The following is a 10749-nucleotide window of genomic DNA, read 5'->3' on the forward strand; positions in this document are numbered from 1 at the left end:
ATTAGCTTCAGGGACACTCAGCCATTAAACACTAGAGGAGCAGTGTGAGAGGGTCTGAAAACTTTTAGAGGCCTACCAAAATGTGTATGCCTGGGAGAAAAAAAATGGATGGACTCCAAAACACTAATAGATATTAATATCTATTTAATTAATATTTTCTATTTAAAATATAGCATGTCAACTCAAGAGGTATATGTAACTATACATGGGTATGTTTTTATGTGATATGCTTAGGGACCGGGAGGTTCTAAATAGTCCTCATTAGTTTACCTCCTAATATTTATGAGCAAAACCTGAATTGTATAAATATGGATTTTTTTTTTTTTTTAGTGTTACTGTAAGAAAAGATTCTTTAAAAGATAGCACCAATATAAATGTTCTATGTTATGCCTTCTTTTACTCTTATAAACTGAGGAGATTGGGGGTGCCTGGAGCGGCTCAGTCAGTTAAGCGTCCAACTTTGGTTCAAGTCATGATCTTTCAGGTTCGAGCCCCACAAGTTGGAGCCCCGCGTCTGGCACTGTGCTGACAGCTCAGAGCCTGGAGCCCGCTTTGGATTCTGTGTCTCCCTCTCTCTGCCCCTCTCCTACTCAAGCTCTGTCTCTCTCTCTCAAAAATAAGTAAACATTAAAAAAATAAAATTAAAAAATTGTTTAATAAATAAATTGAGGAGACTTTCTTCGATGATCGCTTAGTATTCTGTATTAGGGATTCTTATGACTCATGAATTGTAGGAATTTATCTTTCATATGTATTCCTACATGTGTGTGAAGATGAGCCAGGACGTTCTATATACCTGTTTTTTGCCATTTTTAATATCAAAAGAATAGAAAATAGCTTAGCTTCCAACCATAGGAGACTGGTCAGTCAGTTATGGCATAGTTCTGTGATAGGTACAGTTTGGCAGAGAAACAGGAGGAGATGAGATGAGGTGGTATGATGTGATCTCTAATTTCTGAGACAGCAAAGCAAAGTATATGTTATGCTTCCACTTTTGTCAAAAGAGTATATAACGTGCTGCATTATTTTTAGACAGATATATATGATTTAATGTGTATAAAAATCGTTCTGGTAGTAGAGACCATGGATCTGTAGTAGAAAGAGAACGTTCTTTACGTTTTATTTGCTTTGGTGTTCAAGTTTTATGCCATGGGCATATTTTACCTTTTCAACAATAGTAATACCAAAAGTCCTAAGTTTGAAATTGTAGTTAAGCAAGTTATTTAGCAAAAAAGTTTTTAAATAAATATAAAAGGTAGCTGCTTTATAGTAAATGCTACATAGTTTGGGGTGTATGCTAATTTTTCATGTAAATTAGCTTGTAAACAGCAAAATAGCATCAGCATACCTACTGAAATACTATTAATTCCTCCTGAGACTGAGATTCAGCATGGGCATATATTTTAGAGGAAATGGGAGACTTCTCATTGTTTATATGTTTTCACTCTTTAATCGTTTTATGTAACACAAAGTTCATTATTACTTTTATATATATACTTTGTAAAAACTATGAAAATGTCACTGTGCTTCTTGCATATATACACAGAGACCTCAACTACTCTCATTAAAGGCAGGCTGTAAATAAAATACTGTGACTGAATAGCAAAAACAGCACAGTAAGGACCCTGGAGGGATGTTCACATACTACGTTATTATTGTCAGTTTACATATGGGAAATGATTAGATCTATTTTGTTTTACCTCAAAGGAAGAAAAGTTTTGCTCTTCCTTAGGCTTTTGCCAATGAAATTATTAGAAGGGAATTTAGGGCATGGGGAGAAATCCTGAGGAACAGTGCACAAGTCCTTAATTTGTGGGTTTGTAGATCACTGCAGCCGGCCAAAGCCCTCCAGGTGACACCCACTTTCACTTGCTGGTGAGAACAGCTTTTAAAAATAACATCAAAAAGAAGCAGTCTGGTTTTGACATGACATAACTGAAAGTGACGTATCTTGAGAATGAAAGATTTAATACTGTTGATGGGATTACTAAATGTAATATCAAGAGAGACATTGGACAGTGAGTTTCTAACACAGTTGCTTTGTTTGAATGATGAGATGCAGAAAACAGAAGTGACATGCTCATGCTAACATATACAGTGAATATCTAATCTGAGAATAGAACAGAACTTCATTGGGATAAGAAGAAAAAAAAACACAGAAATCATTAGATTTCTCCTCAGTTTCCTCCTCTGTAAAATGAGGAAAATATTAATACTTGACAGTTCTCAAAAAAAAAAAAAAAAAAAAAAAAGGTCCTTAGAAGCTCACGGCAGGGCAGAGATAGGGTAAGGGCAAATAGACTGAGTGAATAGCACATAGGTCAGAAAGCCACTTTTTTATATTTTTAATATTTCAATATCTTTGCAAAAGAATACTATTCTTAGGCCATGTGGTCCGACAGAGAAAGTGGGCGAGGTCTTTTTGCACAGCTCATAAGCCATCACAGAGATAAAATATAAGACATAAGATAAGGTGACTTGAACTATCCAGACATGCAGAAGTCTTATTCAACTGGTGACACAACAATTGAAAAGCTCTTGACTTTCTTGCTGACAATTTTATATCACAGAGAAAACATTTTAAAGGAAGAGAGAAAGGGAAAACATTTAAATTCTCCATGTTTCAGGAATGTCTGGCTTACCGCAGAGCAGTTAACCTTCCTGGTGGCCAGTGGCACACCCCCACGTTATTTCACCAACACCAGCTGAGAACCATGGCGCTTGGAACTAAAAGACTGCTCTGAAGTTAGTCTTTCCAACAAACAAAGTGGATTGGTAATGGATAAAATGGAGAACTGTGCCTCTAGGAATATCTGTACAACACAAACGGTTCTGTGGCCAAACGCATTTGGAAAACACCACGTAATCAGCCATGTTTAGATTCCTAATGCCTGCTATTGGCATGACAAAAGGTCAGAGAAGTGTAAGAGCAGGAAACCAAGTAAGAAATATTTAAAAACTCTTTTTTTCCATATGCCTCTTAAGATGTACTCTTCCTATGGCCCCTTTCCCATTTCTGCTGTAACTGTGTTCGGTTAGCAATTTAAAATGAGCTTCTCTGCAGTTTTTAAAATATTTAAGAAAAAGTATAAAATAATTCTAGTGTAAAAGAAGACAGATCAAGGGGCACCTCTGTGGCTCAGTTTGTTAAGCATCCGACTTCAGCTCAGGTCATGATCTAACAGTTTGTGGGTTTGAGCCCCGTGTCAGGCTCTGTGCTGACAGCTCAGAGCCTGGAGCCTACTTCATATTCTGTGTCTCCCTCTCTCTGCCTCTCCCCCACTCAATCTCCATCTTTCTCTCTCTCTCTCTCTCTCTCTCTCTCTCTCTCTCTCTCTTTCTCCCTCAAAAATAAATAAACATTAAAAATAATTTTTCTTTAAGAGAAAAGAAGTCAAGAAAGTAGTAGAGGAACTCCAACTCTTCCACTATTTTTTTTTAATGCAAAAGGAATGTAGTATTTTAAGATTCTTTCCTCTGATCCTTTAAACCAATCACAAATTCCCTGGGATGTCCACAATTGGTTAGTTTATTTTCTGAATGGCCACTACAGCTACAGTAGGCTTTCACCACTCTTTTTCAAACCCCTACCCCAGGACTCTCTTCCTTCTTCTCTTCTTCATACCTTCACAGAAAAGTTAAGTGTGAGCTCACTTAAATTTCCTTTCTGTGCCCCCGCTTTTATCACCCCTTTATTGTACTTGTCTTATCTGAAAGTCACACTCTTATAATAATAATAGTTATAATAACTACCTTTTGTTGAATGCCTTGCTTATTCTAAGGGCTCTGCATAATTACAGTTGAACTTTGAGCAATGCAAATTTTAGGGTGGCTGATACTCCCTACTCCATGCTGTCAGAAATCTGCATATAACTTTTGACTCCCCCAAAACTGAACTACTAATAGCCTACTGTTGACTAGAAGCCTTGCTGATAAGATAAAGTCGATTAACACGTATTTTGTACATTATATGGACTATATATTGTATTCCTACAATAAAGTAAGCTAGAGAAAAGAAAATGTTATCAAGAAAATCGTAGAAAAGAAGATGCATTTACATTACAAAACCACATATAGGGGCACATTACAAAAACCACATATAGGGGCACCTGGGTGGCTCCGTTGGTTAAGCGAACCACTTTGGCTCAGGTCATGATTGGCTCAGGTTGGTGAGTTAGGGCACCACATGGGGCTCTATGCTGGCATTGCAGAGCCTGCTTGGGATTCTCTCTCTCTCTCCCTTTCTTTCTGCCCCTTCCCTATGCATACTCTCTCTCCCTCTCAAAAATAAGTAAACTTAAAAAAAAGAAAGCCACATGTACGTGGACCCATGCAGTTCAAACACATGTTGTTCAAGGACCAGCTATAATTTCTAATTCTTAGAACAGTTTCAGAGGGTGGAAATTACCTCAATTTTATAAATGAGTAAACTGAAGTTCAAAGAGGTTATATAACTAGCTCCAGTCATAGAGTCAGTGGATGAAGATTCTAAGACTCCAGATCCTATCCTTACCTTCTTCTCCTACATTTTATTATATTCTTCCATCCAACTCCTTACCCTCAGGGTGCAACCATGCTCAAACTCCTCCTGTTTAAAAAAAAAAAAAAAAAAAAAATCCTGAATCTCTTCATCCTTCTCTAGCAACAACCCTAATTCCCTTAACCTTTTCATAATCAATGCATCTTTTAAATATTTTTGTGTTTTAAATGTTTTTTGTGCCCATTGCAGCATTCTTGATCAGGTTCTACTGTGTACTTCACTCTGTTCCCTTTTCAGTTGACATTGCACATTATGGGCAGAATCATTTTTCTAAAGTACAGTTTTGACCATGTCAGCACTCTTGAGTCCCTCCTCCTAAGAAAGGACTTTGTGGGGCGCCTGGGTGACTCAATCAGTTAAGAGTTTGACTCTCGATTTTTGCTTTGGTCATGATCTCACAGTTTGTGAGATCAAGACCCTTATTGGGCTACACGCTGATGGCAGGGAGCCTACCTGGGATTCTCTGTCTCTCCTTCTCCCTCTCTCTCTCTCTCTCTCTCTTTCTCTCACTCTCTCTCTGCTCCTCCCCTGCCCATGCTCTCTAAATAAATAAATAAATAAATAAACTTAAAAAAAAAAAAAAAAAAGGACTTTATCCCTAGAGCTATATATGCATGTTTGGCAACTACCAACATTAACCTATATTCATTCTTCATTAATTTATTCATTCAATAAACAACTATTCAATGCCAATTATGTGCAATCACAATGCTTTGTCTTGTCTTACGTCTTTTACCTGTCACCTGGACTATTTGTAATGCTTCCATTCAACCAGAAAGAACATTAAAAGTTAAGGCACAAAACTTCATGGTCTGTCCTGCCTAGAAAAAGTTTAAATTCCTTTATCTGGTGTCCCAGAACCTTGGTTATCTTGCCCATCTTGTTGGGGAATGTCATTGAAAAGACATGACTGACAGTTGAGTTGTGAGTTGGATCCCAGCACTTGCAGGCTCCTTACTCCCTGCCCTGCCCACACTCCCAGAATGTGGGTTCTGCTTGTCCTTCCCACTCCCAGAGCCTGCTCCAAGAACACAGCCTTGAGCTAGAGATGTGGTGTTGAGAACACCTACACAGTATATGTGACTAAACCCAGTTAGGGCCTCTATAAACTTTTAAAGATTTGGTGGGTGGGTCCAGGGATCTATTTGTCTTGTCGCTTCCCGAGACAAGCCTCATATGTAAGTTCTCTCTGCTTATTAAAATTGCCACTACCAACCTCTAGTGGCCTGCCTCTTTCTTCTGGTCTCTCCCTGTCCTCTGAATATAGGGTCAAGTTTCAGATTACAACAGAGAAGATTCTTAGAAGGTTGCAAACCAACACATCCCTACTCTTCTCCAGCCACACCAAGCTATACCTATTTGAATATGCCAATGTCCTTTCATGATTATGGGTCTATATTGTTATCCTGGGATTTTCTTCCCCCTTCTTCACCAGGTGAACTAACTCATATATATCTCAGGTCAAGCTTTTCCTCTTCTGGCAAAATTTATCTGAAGCTGCTATCCCTAGAGTTAATTCCTTCCCACAGACGTGGGTTCCATAACAGTTCTTAGTGTTTTTAATTGAAATTTCTTGTCTAAATGTCTTTTGCTAAATTATATATTCCTGGAAGGAAGGGAGCAATATTTTGTCTTAGTATCACCAGCACCTACATCTGTTTCTGGCATAAAAAAATGTTCAGTAAACTTTTATTAAATGACAGAATAAACACTAGGCAATCAAAGGAATACCAGCACGTAGTCTTTGTCCAGAAAAAGTCTAAAAAGTAAATAGTGGAAGCACACCAGTATTGCCACACTATTTACTGTGTTTTACTTGTTTTAAATAAAACTAACTTCTCTATAAAGGAACTTTGTTCCCAAGTGAATTATAAAGAGCTGATTATAAGACAGCTGTAGATATATCCATAGATCTTTGGTTGTCTGTACGAGTGATTTTTCTGAAGTACAAATCTGACCATAGAAAGAAATTAATGTGAAAATATAGGGAGAGTTGTTAAGAAGCAGTGGAAAATGGGAGAATAGGAAAAAAGTAAGCTAGCAGATTAAACTGTTCTTCCGATGGTTGTAGTTCAAGAAAAAGGAGGAGAAAAGATAAGCATAATATTTGCTGTTGCTCTTAGGTCTTCTGCCATCAAGTTATCACTCATATACTTTGTCTTCTACATGACTTTTATCTAATCATCAACAAAACAAATTATTCAACCTGAAAGACCATTGGGTAATTTTATGCAATAACATTGGAGCACTGTTGAATTCCTCATACCGTAGTGTTTATTCTAAATGGGCAGAAAGTCATGTTCCTTCATTTATAAATCCATGGTTATTTATTAAAAAATTCCTTTAACCTTTGCAGAAAATTTTTCATGACAAGATATATTCCCTGAGATACCATAAACAGAAATTCTAAGTCCATTTATTTGTGCTAAGTGTTCACTTATTAACAGAAACTTAAGCAAAAGATTGAGTCACAACTATTAGGGTTGATAATATCACCATCCAGTCATTCAATGAACATTATTTATTGAATTCAAACTATGTGCCAAGTACTGTGCAAGATGCTGGGTACATATAGAATCAGTGATAAGCAGAATACACGTAGTCCCCAACCTCAAAGACCAAACAAATAATCTTAACATGTTTCTTAACACAGAAAGTCATTTTTAAAAGACATTCTTACTTGTTATGTCATCACCCAACTGATATTATGAACGATCCTTCCATTTTAACCATTAAAGACACAAGTATTTCCACTGGCTTTCACCACTGTGTCTCTGATGGATTACTGTCTTGGCCTCCCTTTTCCAGCTTACACTCCATACAACACAGCAGCCTGAGTGATCATTTCAATATATAAGCCAAAACACGTCCTTCCTCCTTAATACTTTTACTCTTAACACTCAGGGTAAAAGCCAAAGTTCTTAAATTGTCCTACAAGACCTTAAATTGCTCTCATCTCCTACTCTTCTGCCCTCCATTCACAGTGGTCTTCTTGTTGTTCTTTGAACAAGCCAGACATGCTCCTGCCTTAGGGCCTCTGCACCAACTGTTCCCTCATTCGGTGTACCTAAAGGACCCTTCCTCCAAATAGTCCATGGATGATAACTTTACCATCTTCAGGTCTTTGCTCAAATGCCACCTTATCCTCAGTAAGATTACCCTGACCACACTATTTATTTAGTGTTTAAAAATTTTTTTAATGTTTATTTATTTTTGAAAGACAGAGCATGATTGGGGGAAGAGCAGACAGAGAGGAAGACAGAATCCAAAGCAGGCTCCAGGCTCTGAGCTGTCAGCACAGAGCCTGATGCAGGGCTTGAACCCATGAACCGTGAGATCATGACCTGAGCCAAAGCCAGACGCTTAATCTACTGAGCCACCCAGGTGCCCCTGACTATACTATTTAAAATCTCAACCATTTTCTCCCCCAACTCTGATCTCCCTTATTTTGCCCTAAATTTACCATAGCATTTGTTGGCTTCTAGCAGACTACATAAATTCCTTATTTATTATGTTTATTAGATATTATCTTTCTCCTCACTAGAATTAAAATCTTTGGGACAATACTTTTTATCTTGTTTACTCACATATATCAGCAGCTAGTACAGTGTCTGGTAGATACTAGGTATGCTATAACTATTTATTGAATAAATAAACATAGAAAAACTACTGCATTCCAGTTACAAAAAAGGCAGACTACTTTTTACTTGTGTATTGATTCAGACAAATTTATTAAGCATAAGTCATGACTTAGACACTCAAAGTAGAAGGTGAAGATGAATAGAACCAGGTTCTTTCCATGCAAGTATTCATATACACACTAGTGGGAGAAACACATAATTTCATTTTGTCAGGTTAAGTATCACAATAGAGGATACCATATGAGCACAGAAGTCAGAGTAGCTAAGTTTTGGAGATGCTCATAGGATGCAGAGAGATAATTTCAGTTTATAATAATTGCACTCATTGTATGGTTGTTTGTGGGGGGTGGTAGGAATCTTGCCCTAAGGAGGCTGGATGTATAAAATCCAGTTACTGGAGGTCTGGAATTAACATGCTTGAATTAAAATTCTAGTTCTACTCCGTGAGAGTTCTGAGATGTTGGGAATAACATCAAATATATCTTACAAACACTATTATTACTTATCTTGACACAAGAGGTACTATAACAAACACTCTTACATATCGATTTAAAATAAAGAACTCATCAAAGCAATAGATTTGCTTCACCTTTATGGACAAAAGGAAAAGAATAAATTCTAAGGCCCTTCTGTCTAAAAGACCAAGCTGATCAATTTTTATACCTTTAGAAATCAGAGGTGTTCATCTGAGTACTATTACTGGAGACAACCAGTTAACAAGTGAAACAGGCAATACAACAAGCAAAGCTCTTTAGAGAATAAAGGATGCATTTCATATGCATTTCATATAATCTTTGAAGCTTATGTATATTAAATAACTTATTTTCCTGCTAATATCAAAAGGGTATTTTTAAAGTAACAGAAAAGTGAACAGGATGATTATAAGTATAAATTCTCTATTGTGTCTATATATTAGGCAAAGACAGGTATTCTTGAGATGTTCTCAAGTTGATGCCTTTATAAGCAGCTTAAACTAGATTCACTGTTCAGAATTCTGTCTACACTCTGCAGCCTCAAAAAGAACAATTTCCTTTTCTTTACCTCTATAAATTCCTTTCACTTATGGTTGTTCACTAGGATGCCTTGCATTTTTAAAGGCCAAATACAGGGATTACTTTTGTTGGCACTGAGTAAAAAGTATAAAGAAAATGAAAACTTATTTAAAATTGCAAAATGTATGCATTTTTAACAACTGGAATATGTGACATGGAACACTCAGCTTCTTCGTCTAGTTTTGGAGGATATTAAGTGAATTAATGCAGTAACATTTTTCTTTTTTAATTATTGTTTATTTATTTTATTTGAGAGAGAGAGAGAAAGTGCAAGTGGAGGAGGTGGAGAGAGAGAGAGAGAGAGAATCTTAAGCAGGCTCCGCGCTCAGAGCTGAGCATCACATGGGACTTGAGCCTATGACCCAGGATCATGACCTGAGCCAAAATCAAGAGTTGGATGCTCAACTGACTGAGCCACCCAGACACCCCACAAGTAAAGTTTCTAGAACAGTAACTGGCACACAGTAAATGCTCAATAAATGTTATCTATTATAATCATGCATAATCTGTTTGCCAAAAAATGTACTCCCAAAGAGGTAGAAAAATGCTAACAAGTCCAGTAAAAGTGTTGTGAAGAAATCTCATGTGTTGATTCACTCTGATTTTTAAAACCAAATCAAGACAAAAATATTTATTGAGTACCTACTATATACAGAGCACTATACTTTGCCCTATGTTTATAAGTTATTATCAGTTTCATATTTGGCTTCTAATTTCGCCACAGATCCTTAGGGAGAGGTCCTAGAAATCTTAACATGCTAGAACAGCAGTTTAACAATGACAAAACAAAAACTACAATAATAAGTACATGCATGTTTAAAAAAAAAATTAGTTTCCAAATACTTATTTCACCTCCCCTCCTCCCATATATCTTTTGCCCTTCTCTTTTGAATTTCAGTGAACTTCTATAAGAAATTTTGATAATCGAATTAAAAGATACAATTTCATTAAAATATCTGAAATCTGGAAATTTTTGATTATTTGTATTAAAAGGATTTTAAAAATTAAAAGAATAGGGGCACCTGGCAGACCCAATCAGTAAATAGAGCATGCAGCTCTTGATTTTGGGGTTGTGAGTTCAAGCTCCACGTTGGTAATAGAGTTTACTTTAAGAAAATAAAATAAAGTAATAAAATAAAATAAAATAAAATAAAATAAAATAAAACAAAACAGTAAGATCTTGGAGAGGCGCCTGGGTGGCTCAGTCAGTTAAGTGTCTGACTTCGGCTCAGGTCATGATCTCCTCACAGTTTTGCTTTTTTTTTTTTTTTTTTTTTAATTTTTAATGTTTATTTAGTTTTTGAGAGAGAAAGAGAGAGAGAGAGAGAGAGAGACAGAGTGTGAGTGGGGGAGGGGCAGAGAGAGAGAGGGAGACACTGAATCTGAAGCAGGGTCCAGACTCTTAGCTGTCAGCACAGAGCCCGACGTGGGGCTCAAACCCACAAGCTGTGAGATCATGACCTGAGCCCAAGTCAGATGCCTAACTGACTGAGCCACCCAGACGCCTCTCCTCACA

Source organism: Panthera pardus, unplaced genomic scaffold (genome assembly GCF_024362965.1).
Source record: "Panthera pardus isolate Hobbes unplaced genomic scaffold, ASM2436296v1 HiC_scaffold_11, whole genome shotgun sequence".
Taxonomy (NCBI): domain Eukaryota; kingdom Metazoa; phylum Chordata; class Mammalia; order Carnivora; family Felidae; genus Panthera; species Panthera pardus.